This window comes from Lepisma saccharinum, chromosome 10 (genome assembly GCF_977018435.1).
Source record: "Lepisma saccharinum chromosome 10, izLepSacc3.1, whole genome shotgun sequence".
Taxonomy (NCBI): Eukaryota; Metazoa; Arthropoda; class Insecta; order Zygentoma; family Lepismatidae; genus Lepisma; species Lepisma saccharinum.
This window is the reverse complement of record NC_139238.1, coordinates 74,279,872-74,296,305: the sequence shown is the minus strand read 5'-3', so window position 1 is coordinate 74,296,305 and position 16,434 is coordinate 74,279,872. Positions and strand designations below refer to the sequence as shown.

Sequence of the window (16,434 nt, the reverse complement as noted above, 5' to 3'; positions counted from 1 at the left end):
GACCTTCTTCTCTACATATGGCCTGGACGTAATATTTTAATAAAATCTTCCCTGCAGCCATGTTATTGTTTGGAATTTTCTCTAACTTTTTAGTAAACGTCTAGAAATGTTCTCTCTTTTGAATCTTGCCATTAGCTTTATCTTTCTGACTTTCTACACCTGTAGAGACAATAGCAAACCTTAGGTAGGCCATATTGGGTTCAAGTATCTTACATAAATTTCCAACTTGAAAACTATATTTGGCTGATAATTCTCAAAATATGCGTTTTATATGCAAAATAAAACAAAATATCCATCCATGGCAAAAATTGCCAAAATATGCAACGTAGACGTGGTTTCATAGTCGAAATATTTATTTTCAATAAAATCATGATTTTGCATGTAAGTCCTCGGTCAAGTAATGAAGTATCTTTATGAAATGCACCTCCCGACTCATCACCGGTGATAACCGATTTCAGAGAAGAATCACCTCCATCACCCTAGCACCTCACGACATGTTTCCACTGGATTGCGTATTGCCTCAGGCAGAGGGGTCCGGGCAACTTGACATATGGGTCCCCTGCGCATAGGTGTGCGCACGGCTAAATTTAGTGTAGAGAAATCTTATTACCGTTATTAAACAACATTATTCTGAAAAACTCAATATGCCGACCAAGGCAGACATTTTTTTAAATTATAAAACATAAACTAAACGTAACGTTTCAACCTTCTAGCAAGGTCTTCTTCAGACTCTGCACCAAGTTCAAATGTAACAAGATACAAAACAGGACGATATATATACACACACAAACATTACTCCCCTCCAGACTATTAGAAAGTTGTTCTAGAACATTCTAGCAAGTGGCTTTCCCTTGTCATCTGTACTTTCACCTCAAAGGCTAAATATATTTTCTTCCATCTAGAATGTGGTTGGACTCTTTATCTCACGCTCTTTTTCCTTCATTCTTCTTCCTTCTTCTCTCCTCTTTCTCTCTTGTCCTTTCCACTCTTTCTAACACCTTCTTCCATTCTTTGTTTATCTTCAGCCCCCCATTCCAGTTCATTGTGTCTTCTTCACCTTTCTTCTCTATTTCCTCGGGCTCCTTCAATTTTCTCACTAGTATTCTCTTCTCCCTTCCTATCTGCTTAGCCTCATCCCACTCTATGTCATGTCCTGTTTCTCTCGTGTATTTAAATATCGCATTTCTCTCTCTCTTAAGTCGTACATCATCCCTATGTTGTTTCAACCTGTCTTTCAGCCTCTTTTTCGTTTCTCCTATGTACACACTCTGACATTCTTTACATTTCACTTCGTAGATAATCCCTTTCTCTTCCTCTTCTCTGTTTTCCTTTTTCTTGTTTGCATTCTTCGTTATTCTTAAGATTTTTCTCCCTCCCTTCCTGTAAGTTTTAATGCTCGCTTTCCTAAGCACTTTGACTTTGCATATCTTTTCTGTGGTCTTCCCCATACTCCTTATTCCAAACCTCTTCTTTTTTTCTTTCTCTTCCTCTTTTTCATTCTCTTCCAATTCTCCCCTGCCACTTTTCTTCCTTCTTCTGTTTATGTCCAGTCTATCCTCCTTCTCATAGCCATTCTTTTCCAGCTGTTTCCATAGGCTATTTAATTTGCCTTCTTTTTCATTTGTACTTGGTGCAGAGTCTGAAGAAGACCTTGCTAGAAGATTGAACCGTTGCGTTTAATTTATGTTTTATAATAAAATAAATTTCTGCCTTGGTCAGCATATTGAGTTTTTCATATCATGGAAACAAGGCTTAATGGTGTTATAACGTTATTCTCTTTAAAAAGAGAATAAAGTATTTTTAAGCTGACGAAAGTTCCCAGCAACTACAGCAGGTTTATTCCATATGTAATTGGACTATCTCACTTCGTTCTCCAGCAAATTACTTGCTATTAAGACACACGCATTTTATTCGTTAGCCTAGTTGTGTTACACCCATGTGGTCGCAGAAAAAAATGGTCACACATTGGTAATTAATAAATTACGTGTAGTTGTTTTGAATCTGCTGTACGAGATCGTGGTTATATGTAAATCACTCTGAACCACGAAGCTGGAAAATAAAGGGGGAAGGAAACAGATAACTTTTATGCCACGGAAGCATTACTTATTTTGTTTTATTATTATTATCTAATATATAAAAAGTGATATATATGTGTGTATGTTTGTTCCGGCATAACTCTCGAACGCCTGGAGCAACTTTATACACATATCACTCGCAATCTGGAAAGAAATAGTGTGAGGGTAAGACACCCCTGGCCCCCTTAGGGGTGTGGGTGGGAAGGGGGCTTACATGTAAAAATAATAAAAAACGACCGATATTAGGGTGGAATCCATAGTTCTCGGGGTTACTAAGATGAATAGTGACACTACGAATGCCGTTCAACTCCAAGTTAATCACCTATCGGCATGGGGGGTGAGAGGGGGTGAAAAATAAAATGTCAAAAATGACCTACATTAGTGTCGAAGTCGCTAAGTTCTTTGGTGAACGCACCCTTGAGCAAGCAACGCTATAGTTAGAATTCGTTATTTCCTGTTTAATAGAAGATTAGGATAAATAAATACCCGGGGCAACGCCGGGCAATCAGCTAGTTATTAATAATATACATTTTGTTAACCAAATCTGTTCTGTTGAAGCCAGAACAGTTCTGGTCCGTTCTACTTTGTGTAACTAAAATACAAATTATACAATAAAGGGGAAAAAGAAAAAAAACGGTGGAATACGTAAACATTCGCAGAAAAGACGCCCAGTGTTTATTTTAAGGTAATGTATGTGAGTGGAGGATGGGCATCTTCGGGGGTTCCGCCCATTTTTTTAGTTATGAATCCAACGAACCTTTCAACAACAACACTTCATCCCTTCCTAACATATACTCATCTCACAACAAACACTCCATGCGCCATTACGTTTAGACAACTGTTCTGGACCCAACAAAATATTCAATAAATGGATAACCAGACACTAAGATACCTATCAGTAAATCCAAACAGACGCGTAATTACAATAACAACATATAGACACTAATCTTTATCACACTCTCGATATATTAAGACTAATCATAAGGTTTCTTTTGGGACCAGAAATGGTCTATATACTTTGTACTGCTTCTGTCACCGTTATATTATATGCTATGTATCAGTGGCGACAATTGGGTTCCAAAACCGGAGGGGCAAGGTGCCAAAACTGGGGGGGGGGGGCACAGGCAGTATATTTTCCTTTGTAAATAAGGTTTAGCATAGTGGGGGGCAAAAGTGACGAAAAGTGTGGGGGCAATTGCCCCCACAGCCCCCTAATCGCCGCCACCGCTATGTATTCATTATGTTTTGCATAAATAAATAAATATGGAAATAAATAAAAAGGCGGGGGAACCGATTAAATTCAGAGCAAATGACGTCCTGGTTTATTTAAAGGCACCCGGACATACGCGCATACCCTCGAATGTATGTGGGTGGAGGCAGGCTTACTCCCTCCCCCCGTAAATTATTCTCATTGTTACTTGTTGGTTATGGATCCAGTAGAAGGATTCATTTGCTCAACCAGTCCTTCCAATCGGCATTTCATCGAGTGACAAATTTTCAGTGAATGGAGTCGCATCGACCGCTTTCTTATCTCTCAAAACTGGAGTCCGCTGTTATTTCTTCGTAGCAGATTGCAATTGATCTTGAGATGTTAAGTCACCACCGACAATCTAGACGTCCAATTCAAACTCCATAACTGAAGTGTTAAGTTTCCTCACTATTACTATTAAAGGGCGTTCCGTATAGGAATTTGAATCGAGTGATATTGTTTTTTTTCGAGGTTGGCAGACCTGTTTTTACCAATGTTGGCATCTATTGTTATTTCGATTAATGTAGCTTCAATTGTTTTGACTCGTTTTTTGTGGTTTCCTTCCGAAAATCCTCGAATAATCCAGGAGCGTGAAATCCATCCATCCGCTGAGAACAACTCTGTGGTGTGGGTTTTCGCAGGTAGAGTGTGATCTTACACCCTGTGATTTCTTCTTATTGGGGTTTGTGAAATCACAGGTGTACGCCAACAAACCACGAACCCTTTTGGAACTGAAGGCGAAAATCATAGGGTGATTGGAGGCATCGGGACAGACATCTGCGAGAGAGTTATCATTCAATAATTTTGTGGAGCGTATAAATGCATGCAGACTCAGTAGGGGTGAACATATGCCTGACATTGTCTTTCATACGTAAATGGGAGATGTTACTGCTTACATATATGTGAAATATAACCATTTTCATGATATTTTCCCTATTTTAATTTAATTTTCTAATTCGGCGTTCTATATGGAACACCCAGAAGGCTAATGTGACAGGTTCTTACGTTGAATCTTGGCCTGGTGCAGCCAGAGGGTGGCTTTTGGGGTTGAAGGCGCAAGCATCTCAAAGTCCAAAAGAGAAATCTTTACTATCCGTTAAACAATTCCCCAAAACCATATTTTTTTAATATCTGTGTATTATATGTAACTTATTTTTAAAAAATATTTCAAGCACAAAATACAAAAGATCAGGAACAAAATATTTGACCACGTGAAGCCTCCCCCCCCCTCCAAAAAAGACTCCCAGTTAGGGTTGAAGTAAGAGAAAATATTTCTAATTTCTTCTTCCAGTTATTTAGTAGAGATTCAGACCTTCCTGATATTTATTTTATAACTGGGCGGGGGAGGGGGAATTGTACGTTTGTCCCACTCTGCCATCATCTCGATATTTCTTTTCGCTGAGGGCGTTCCCAATATTTTACTTGCAGGATGCGTCACAGAGAGGTGCTCTTCGCCACTGGTTCCACCAGAGTAATAAACATGTGTAGGAAAGAAACAGTCTCACAATTTGTTGATCAGCCCTCGTGTAATATCAGCGCTTACGTTATTTGCACCCGTCGCACTATAAGGGGACCAGCCACTTACCGTAGGTACAGACTCCATAGCCTCGTAGGCTTGCAAGATTGCAGTTATGAACAATACCAGTAAATGTTGATTACCTTATGGTATTTTGCGGGGTAGACGAAACATTTACGTGTATATGTAACCAATTAAGAATATAAATAACGTATTTATTGATTAAGAGATGCTCTCGCAAGAGCAGGCAAAAGTTGCCGTTACCGACGATATTTCACGTCGTTTCAGCGGGTTATTGGTAAAAAGTTTACAATCAGCCAACGTTGCACCTCAGTTAACCTTAATTGGTTGCAACATCGCCACTGCGCAAAGCTGACACTTCACGTTCAGCTGTTTTAATTCTCTATCTTTACAATGTAAACATCTGTAAGTTTACGAGAGTTTAATTATAAATCAAAGAGTAATTTATCAAACAATGCAGAAGAACCTCGTCAAATTACCATAACCAGAAATGTTTATAGTTTGTTCTTGTGACACTAGAGTTCTCTCGAAGCAGACAGCTCAGAGAGATTCTGTTATATCTGTCACGTCGCCTGCTGCCATCTGTTGAGCAGCTCTGCAACCTAGTAGCCAAGCAGCTCAAGTACGTCGTTAAAGCTGGGTTTTTACGGGGTGGCAGGGGAGTCAGGACCCCGAAAGACCTACCAAGTATTAAAATTAGAGAATGAAAGTATATTTGTTGTGCAATTGAGTGTAATTTTTTTCTGTCGAACTTACTGGAAGGCAAGGATTAGGTTGGGATTGGGATCATGTGGCTTGAATGACAGTACCAAAGAAGATTTATGCACCCTACTTCACTAATCTACTACATTTTAAATTCAATTCCTTATCTGCTTGATATTAATTTCCTTACCAGGTAGGCACGTATCTAGAAATATATTTCGGAGGGGGTCCGAACAAGTGCCTCAGAAATAATAATAATAATAATAATAATATAAATGTTTAAATTAAAATAATTAAATTGAAATTAAATTAAATATTAAATAATACATGTAAATTTATTAATATTCATTTTATTATTACATGAATACCTTAGAAGATGGTATAAAGATGTAGAAGAAGAAAGATATAACATCACATGTATATTAGCTAACATGCGTGTAGTTAAGATAGCCAAAATTTGCATAAAAACAAGGAAATTAATGTCAAATAGATAAAGAATTGTATACTTATTGAATAATAAAAAAGGATGTTAGTTACAGTTGACAAAAAGCAAAGTTCCTGATTAATATTTTATGCATATTATCATAAGTTGTAGTGCCAATAAAATCTTCTCTGGTGCTGTCTTTTAAAGCAGTATGATCCCAAAATAATAATCCTTGTCTTCCAAGATCATAAGAAATAAATAACCATCGATTATAGTACAACAAATACAGTTTCATTGTTTTATTTTAGTACTTGGCAAGTCTCGGGGACCCTCTGGACCCCCTAAATACGTCCTTGTTAGCAGGACAGTTGGTTGTTTTTATACTAATTTTGGATTGACACGACCTTTCCTCTTGTACAAATGTTTATTGTTCTTTCCTAATTACCTTTCTCGTTGTACAAATGTTTATTGTTATTAATATTAATCTCTGTTATTAATTTTGTAATTCTTGTGGTATTTAATATTTAAACCTATCACTGATAATTTCAGGATAGTGACTGACCTTTATGTACATATCTTGTATGAGCTGTTGCCAAGGGAATTACGATTGGGTTTTGTCTTGATTCTTAGTTCGGGCCAAGGTAACTTAATATACTATAAGGTAGCGCCATCCGAAAATTGCCGATCATGCACGAACGCGTGACGTCATGTGGGAGGATCGGTTATGCTCGGTGCCCCTTCGGTTATGTTCGTTCGGGGCTTGGCAGAAGCAAACGGCCGCTATCATTTCTATGCGAGTTTCAGAGAGGGAAAGTGTTTCATTACTTTGAGGGGTAAATATTAATTATCATACTTCGGGATGGTATTGAGGTATTCCTTTAATGATTAGTAACATAATTAAAACATGCTACTTTTAAAAGAGGGGGAAATTGCACATGCAAAAGTATTGTAAAAATTCATTTTTCTGAAACATCATCGATATATTACAAAGAAGGTTGTCCGTGTTCTAATTAGAATTTCAGATTTAATCATTTCATAAATCGTATTATGATTTTAATAAGAAACGTTGCATGCTAAAGAAGAATTGCATAGTGAAAGAGTTACAAAGAAAGAATTGATTGACAGATTTGGTTTATTTTTGCTTTTTTGTCTTTTTTAAATATGAAAGGAAAACCCATAAGAGATAGCCCCCCCTTCTATCTCTTTCTTTGTTTCCACAAACCGGCCTCCTTGGCGTAGTGGTTCGCACATCGCACTTCAACACCAGAGGTTTGGGTTCGAATCCTGGCTTGGGCATGGATGTTTGTGAGTGTTCATTCATCATTTCATCACTCATCCATATCTTCACAAATTAGCCAAAAGTGGAACAAGAAGCGAAGTAAAATGAAGCAAATCAATCAATCAATATTTGTTTTCACATATACTACCACATTTACTAAATTCTCAATTTTCCCATTAAGGACAAATCAATATCTTGCCCGATTGGATTCGAATCCGGGACCCCTGGCGTCGAAGCGCGATGTGCTAAGCACTACGCCAAGGAGATCGACAGAGGCCTCCGAGGTACTACGGGCTCACAGAAAGTCACAGGAGTACTATCGGATTATAAATTATGGATATTAGAGTTTGGATAATAAATAAATAAATTATATAATATATAATCTATAAATAAAAAAACACCCGTTCATTATTTATAGAATCTCAAAGAGAGCGATAGTTTGCCAAACTAAAAAATAATCCTATCTTGTTCTCACGATAATAAAAATAGAAGGCATAATAAAAAATAAATTGGTAACTATAGATTGACACAGAATTGAATAAGCTGAATTTTGATGTAACTCGTTTTTATGTGGTTCTACTGATTAACTTTTAATTGGAGTCCAAACTTGAATAACCGTAATTTCTAATGCGATAGTAGTACGGTATAATCTATTTACAACATTTAACACAACGCAGTGCAAATACCTAATATTTAGTTTTCTGACTAAATAGTTCTTTCTTATTCATTCAGAACGTTGCAATCATTTCCAGGAACATTTCAAATTTTACATAACATCAGAAAGTATTAAAATTATACTGATATACTTAAAATCCAATCTTTACCATTCACCATAATGTAAATTATTTTTGAAGTTATCAAGTGTAAGAAGCAATATACAATCTAGATAAATTTTTACTCTGCATTTGATACTTACTCTAAATTCGAAAGAATTCCCAACCTTCTTCATATATTTATTTACTGTACAATAATTTACGTACGGATCAAAGTTCCACATGCAAAAATTTTTTGAAAACTTTTATGTGGAGGAAGAATGATGAAATAGTTTGTAAGATAGTAGTTTCAGACTTTGAAAACGCAATTCCAGTTTGTAATTTGCAGATATTTTTAATTTCTCTGGTTCAAATTTGGCTGCAAGTTATCGTTGTCATAGTTCTAAAAAGTATTTTTTCGTATTAAGAACTTTACATACAAACGCGTGCTGAAGATGAGTCAAAGTGTACAAGTACTAATTTAACTAAGTTAACCCACTCGAAATACTTGATGAGTACTAGGAACATCAAACTTAAATGTCTTAACCTACTAATTCAAGCCTATAGAGATAGATTTTTGATCACACGGTAAATGAAAAGCTTTGAGAATATCGATGAAAATATCTTAGTTTAATTAAACATTAAAGGAGAAAAGTTACATGAACTCACAATGATTGACCGTGCAAGTGTACGAATTATTATTCGTTAAAGGACTTTGTCCGTACATTTTCCATTTTCATTCCCATGTGTGTCTGAGTTGTATAACCCGAAAATATACTCCAAGGCTGATATGCGACACACATTTGTACATTAACGAAGTAACTTGCATTACACTAATCTTAGATCTTGCTCTTTTTGACAGAAATGTACTACAAAGAAATAATGTAACATCCATTGGTTTATATTGAGTACAAGGGTACAAAATTATTCACAATATATTTGTGAAATACCAAAATTGAACAAAGTTGCAAACATTTTAATGATGGGTGTAAAATTCACTTATGCAATATTTACCATCGTGCATACAACGCTATGTAACTCGAATTGAAGATGTACTAAGTGAATTTCATTTCGAATAGCGTGAAAGTTAGTACACGATCTTCGAAATGCCCATTTCCGACAACGTTTTTCACAATAATGTGAACATACAAATCACAATCAACATCGGTCTGTGTTAAATGAAATTGTTAATAATTATAAATCCGACTTACATAAAATGTACTTAACAAATCAGTTAGGCTCACTACGTACTTCGCACTAGTTGAACACATTTTCAAGATATTGATGACATCTCTTGTAGTACTGTCGGTTAGGTTACGTTCTAGATTTTGAACTTTTTTATTTGGTTAAAGCGGTTGAAAGAGGTTGTTCGTAATCTTTAATTTATTTGCTTCATTATGCAGATGTGTATTTCTCCTTTGTAATAGATCGAATATGTTTTCCAACAACGAAACATTGCTTGCAGTTTGTGTATATACCAACGTCTATATATTTTTCACTCTTTTGGCAGCATAGTCTTTAGCCTGTTTAGGGCACGTTTTCTTATTGCGTGTCTTTCGTAGCGTACAGCTCTGCAAACCTTATCAGCACGTCCTACAAGCGAAGCATATTGTGAAGATAAGTGTTTAGGAGAACTACACCATTTCCTCGATTATTTGGTACTAAAGTAATTGGATGTAATTTTAGCCATGGCACTGCAGTTGGCTTCAGCACGTTCTTTGGTGGAAAATACAGAAATTCTGCTTTTAGATCTCGCACATAGTCTTCTTCACAATAATTGGCACTGCACACTTGCATTTTTTACATTTCGTCTACAAGCATGAATCCACAGTTTACTTACGCAATTATCGACTGGAAATTATGATATTTTATGTCAGTTCCTTTAGTTTTCTGGTTATAGTTTTCATAGCTTCTTGCTACAGCACAATTAGACATGATTGCAGTCTAGAAGTACAAAAATACAATAAAAATAAATGGAACGCTACAAAATCAACAACCTGCTTGTTTCGAGTTTTGCGACGTGTTAGTAGCTAAATGTACCCCGCACTAAACTTACTGCACATAGCAACGAGCACCGTCAAACCCCACAGGTCAAACCCGATCCTCCCAGATGACGTAATGCATACGTACTTCACATAGCAACGAGCACCCCCTGAGTTCGGGCTTTGAATTTTAAAGAGTGGTCATGTTGAATTATAAGAAGCTGTTATTTCTTTGAGTGAAATGGATTTTATGCACGTAAGTATTTCTTTGCTAAGAAGTAAAATATACTTCTTATCTCTTAGTGAAAACTTGACTTTGCTTTTTATTTGATGAACGAACAGAGATATTATAACCTCATACCCTGAGAGGCATCACGTGAATGCTACAAGTCTTAGTTTTTAGTGTTTTAGTTAAATAATGTTCTCTTGACTGAAATAACGTGTCAGGATCTTAACTACACGTAAGCCAGAATGAATATGTGCTGTTATATCTCTATTCTTATACCGTATTTTTACCTATTCATGCAATAACGACAATAGTACAATATTAATTATTTTACATATGAGCGACTCGGGAGTAAAACTTGATAACCCACAGAAGTATAAAATCCAGAGAAACGCGGGTGAAAAGTTCGTCCATTACATTCTTGCGTAACCCAGACGTTCCGTGCGTGTGTGCCTAACAGCGGCCACTCATGGAACTTCGTCACTATCATACAGCAACTTTAGACTGTGCGGCAACTGAATCAGATGTTAACTCAATTTTGAACGTAGTTTGGTTATCAAGTTTTATACTCTGTCCAGGTTATCTCCTGAGCAAGGGCGGCATAACGGTAGAGAAGGGGCAGCTGCTTGGAAGACCAAAAGGTTTTCCCCTTCTCCGCGCAGTCTTACTTCATCTCACGTGTTCATTCGTGGAGCTGTCTCGCGCCACTACTTTCGCAGAGACTTGCTTCCTCTCGTTTGCTCCGGAGATAAACGGGACAGTGTATACTCCCGAGCGGCTGATACCTTATGAATAGACCTATAAATTATTTTAAATATTTGTATCTATTATGTTTTAGAAGTTCTGAGTCACTTTGATCGGACTACCTCTCGAAATATATTTCTAAATACAGTAAAACCTCGTTAATCCGGACCCCGATTAGCCGGACTTCGCTTAATCCGGGCAGGCAAAAGGCAAAAGGCAAAAGAAAAAGAATGCAAAGTTTTAAATGTGGCTAGAAGTCAACAAGAGAACTTCCCAAAGAAAAGGCAGTCAACCACTGGTGAAATTCTGTTTCCCGCAGACTTTGTACTGTACCGTATAGTGTATTAATGCCTATGCCCTTTAAAAACACCATAGTAAACGTGTTTTGTTGCTATAAACGGAGTTTTAATACACTTTCTACTGTTCTTTTAGGTTATTTAAGTTAATCTGGACTTTCGTTAAACCGGTCAACTTATCTCCCCCCCCCATTAGTCCGGATTAACGAGGTTTTACTGTACTTGCATTGGGGTAAGTTACCAAAAAGATAACACGTTACACTTACTTACTTTCTCATACATTCCACATATAGACATAAAATGACACAGAAAAATAGCCATTCTTTTTTAGAACAGGCAGTGCACATACGAGTAGAGCTTTCAATTTTTAAAATTAAATTAATAACAATAAAATTAAATATTAATATTGCATGAACAAGTAAAAATATTAGATTAGAATAGAGATTTAGCAGGGCGAATTCATTAAGCTATATGACTAGTTTAAGATCAGTAAAATTTTATACAAACAGCTATGCTACGAGGGTCACTATTTATATTTTGAGCCTAACAATGAAAAAACAGGAATTTGGCATTGAAAACTGCTTTATTGTTTTTCGAAGTATTCTCCTTTATGGTCAATATACTTTTGCATTCGTTCGAACCATTTGTCAAAGCAGTTTTTCCAGTCTTCTTGAGACACCTCCATAACATGGTTTTTGAACGCATCAACGGCGTCTTCCGCCGACGAAAATCGTTGTCAACGCAATTAATTTTTGACATTCGGGAACAAGAAGAAGTCATTGGCTGCCAAATCAGGACTGTATGGCGGATGACCCATCAATTCGATTTTTGTGACTGTTCATAAAGTCGGTTGTTAGACGAGATGTCTTGATTGTCTTGATGAAGAATGATCCGACGGCGTTTGTTTGTTTTCCGTATTTGAGCGAAGACCTCTGGCAAACAAATTGTTGTGTACCATTCAGAGTTGACCGTTCTACGTTCCTCTAAAGGCACGGTTGCCACATGACCAGTTTTCCCGAAAAAACAAGCGACCATTTGTTTCGATGTGCTTCGAGCGCGATCAACTTTTGTTGGATTGGGTTAATCTTGAAACACCCATACAGTCGACTGCTGTTTACGTTCCGGCTCATATGCATATATCCATGATTCGTCACCTGTTACAATCTTATATACGTCTTTTGAAGCACCACGATTGTATTTATTGAGCATTTGTTTGCACCAATTGACGCGAGCGTCTTTTTGAGTTTTTGTCAAATTGTGTGGGATCCAACGAGAACATACCTTTCTCACAGCTAAATGATCATGTAATATTTTATATATGCTGGTGGAACTAATGCCTATGGTTGCCTCAACCTCACAGTATGTCACATGACGAGCTTGCAGTATTAGGTTTTGCACAGCATCAATGTTTTCTTGAACAACAACTGATTTTGGACGACCTTCACGAATCTCGTCGGTGAGCGAATGGCGGCCACGATTAAATTCGTTATACCAGCGTTTCACAGTGGCAAAGGATGGGACTTCATCGCCAAATGTGGAAGTAAGTTGATCGATGCACTCTTGTCTTGATAATGCACGTCGAAAATCGTAAAAAATCATCGCACGAAAATGTTCACGAGTTAATTCCATTTTATTGTTGTCGCGCAATCTCCAAGGCAACATAAACAACACAAATGAAGCTATTGACAAAACATTTGAAGTACGTTATGGTCAATAATGCCAGACGATACCGTGCAAACGTCAAATCGCGCCTAACTTCAATCAGTGTTGCCAAGGCTCAAAATATAAATAGTGACCCTCGTACAAAATAAACCACTCTAAAAAATATTTAAAAAATAGATTTTATTGAATACCAAAAATGTAGTTAAGTTCCGTTTATGAAAAAGAAGGTTTCAGATCATTATTTTTATGCGTATTATGAGTAGTAGTCAACTTAAAGCTGTTGCATTAAGCAATATAATCCTTAATATTATGTATGTTCTGTGGAAATGAACCAATTTCATATTATACAAAAGTAAAAAAGTATGTTACCACTGATAAAGGTGAAATACAGGAGCGCCATCTCTTATTTTTTCTGGCAGATTAAGTGGAAGCAAGAGTGCGGGTGGTGCCTCTCAGCGCCACTCAACGGATTATTACAAAACTTCTTGGGAGAGGCGAATCACAGCGGGAGGTCAGTGCACCGCTTTTCCTGCCTCTTTCCATATCTGCTGTGATATTACGTAGTGGCGGAGTGTTCAGCTCAGCGCGCTACTACGCCAGGGGTCCCGGATTCGAACCCCGGCTAGGACGCAGATGTGTTTGTCCGTAATGAGAAAAACCGAAAATATTGTAAAAATTAAAATGTGTGAAAGTTTAGAAAAGTGTGAATGACGGGGAATGAAAATTAAAAAGTCGGTATGGCGTCTGGCTTCCACGCGTGAGACCCGGGTTCGATTCCAGGGGTGGGTGATCTAACGTCGGAATTTTTCCGACTCACTCAGCATCAACTCAATGTAGCCTTCACGATGGCGTCGTCGCCTTGTAATCAAGGGGTCCTGGGTTCGATACCCGGTGGAGGCACATATAGTGGTTCGGATTCCATTTTAAAACTGTAGGTCCAGTCCCGATTAGCCTTACTGTGCATAAAGTGGACAAAACACCAACCCAATCAATCTATCAATTAATAGACATCTTATATTTTCTTGTTAAGGGCCTGTCCTGATTTTTGTTCTAGTTAAGGGGCATATCTTCGTATTTGACAGGCAAAAGTAACTTATGTGCTTTTATCATATAAAATTCAATCAACAACAGATATGCAGGAAGGTCTGCTTCCCTCCCCTTTCCAATAATTCTCACCCTGTTATCTTCTATCCAATCAGATTCCAGGAGACATGGGCGTAACTTGGGACCTAACTTTGAGGGATCAGAATTAAACTTGAATCTAATTTTGAGGTGACAGAATTCAACTTAGTCCTAATTTTGAGAGGACAGAATTAAACTGGTCTAATTTTTGGAGGGGAGAATTAAACTGGGCCTAATTTTGAGGGGACTGAATTAAACCTGGGGCTTAACTTTGGGGGAAGAGACTCGATAAGTTTTCCATCCCATAAAAACAGCTTCCAGGATTATTTGCTAAATAACTGTGACGTTTGCGAAATCACAAATATTACTCTTTTTTATTTTGCTCCTCAGGTCCTCTAACTTGTAATTTTTTATAAAAAGAAACGTGGGGGGGGGCAAGCACCCCCCTTTCCCCCGTCAAGTTACGCCTATGCCAGGAGATGTCCATTATGTTTGTAAACTCTCGAATCGAAGACTCCCTCAGCCGCTGCCCACACGACCTGCCCCAACCACTCGAGCGGCCAGGAAGGGAATTAGCTGCGAGAACAACGTCAACAGTGTTAAGTGGCGTGAGTCTGGTGACATGGCAAACATGGAGGGGGTCCCGCTCATCTCCGAAAATAGATGCGTGAGAAAGGGGAAATCCCCCCCACCTTTCTCGTGCATCATTCCCACGACGTTCTGCCTCACGGGAGAGGAAGCTGAGGCTTTCCCATGGGCGTCGCCAGAAATTTTTACGGGGGCGGGCTCAGGCCACAGTAGAAATAATAACAACAAGAATAATTATTAACACGGTTATAAATGTTATTATACACAATTTTAAAAACTGATAAAAATAAACCAATTTTGTTCGAAAATTATTATTTTTTATTTTTTATTATTTAAATGTTATTATATTATTATATATAATTGCTCCTCGATCAACCAGACGAGTGAATATCCAGCATGATTTTCCATTACTTATTTTTTACATTTCATGCAGTTAATATACTGAAATACACAATTATAGTAATTTACTCACAAAGTAAAGTAAATTGGTATGTGACCGTCTACAACTATTGAGGTTTGGAATTTTGAAAAGTGTGGAACATTTTTTTATATATTTTTTTTAATTGCATGGTAGAATGGTAGAATATGAAAATATAACCTGTTTCCTCTAATTTTCACTCATTTTTTTCGATCTAATGCATTTTTTATTCTGATTATTCTGATTCAACACTAACTAAATAAACTGCAATTCTGTTATTAACAACTTTCTGCTTTTTGTAACTCGAAATGATGGATGCAAATTTCCAGAGGAGGTCGGTGGTATGTGTTGTGTCCAGTCTTGCATGCTTGTCATTGCACTTTCATCCATTTCGTCTTGGTGAAGAATAGTTGTCAATTGCAACCATGCGATGTGGAAGTTAGCGTTTTCACCTTTTGTGCGAGAGGTCACGGGTAACATTTCCGGTGGAGCTTACGAAATTTCAATGTTGACAATGTTCATCGCGAGGACAATCGGGGAGTTATTTGGAAAGACGAGGTGACGAGGCTCCTGTCTCGAAAGCCAGAAATCAGTGGCGAAGGGATTCGATGCGCCGTCCACGCGTCAGCCAATGGAAAACCCGCTTGGCAGGCTCTAGCTGCTACAGTTTGTAAAACAATAACTGCATCACTTAGCTTTGTGGCCAAAAAAAAATCTTATTTGCGTCATATGAATTGTGTTAAAAGGTATAACGTATTTTAAATGTAACCAGGGTGTAACTGGATATTTATTGTAACTGTTGAAACATATTTTCTACATTTGGCTACAAATGAAGTATGCATGGGAGATATATATATACATATGTTACACAATATACGCTATACAGTAATTGCGAAAACTAACGTATAGAGTTACATTTATCAAGAAAAAAGTTTCTCGTAATGTCCATGCGCATGAATAACATATTTTACCACACATACATCATCATTTGTGAAACTGTCCCTCATTTAGTATTTTGTATGGCCTCCTTTAACCTTCCTGACAGCCTCAATTCTTCTGGGCATGCTATGAACAAGATTGCGGCATGTTAATATATCTAAATCATGGTGCCAAGTGTGTACAATTGCTGCCATTAGCTGGTTTCTGTTTTCAAAGTACCTTTCTCGCAGTTTCTTGTTCATAATATGCCACAGGTTTCCGATGGGGTTTAAATCTGGTGAATTAGGAGGCCACCAGATTATCTGCATACCCATCTCCTTAAACCAATTATTGACTGAACGAGATCGATGGCAGGAGGCATTGTCATCCTGAAAATAAAATTTGTTCAAATTTGCACCTGAGAAATAATTCCTAGCTGTGGGAATTAATTTATGATCAA

General features: G+C 37.4%; 1 non-coding gene across 1 annotated transcript; it reads right to left on the bottom strand.

The window, feature by feature from the left end:
* Positions 1-5,072: 5,072 nt before the first annotated feature.
* On the bottom strand, positions 5,073-5,214 carry LOC145994519 (U4 spliceosomal RNA). The gene has a single exon (XR_014442383.1). It is a non-coding gene; the product is annotated as a U4 spliceosomal RNA (small nuclear RNA).
* Positions 5,215-16,434: the final 11,220 nt, after the last annotated feature.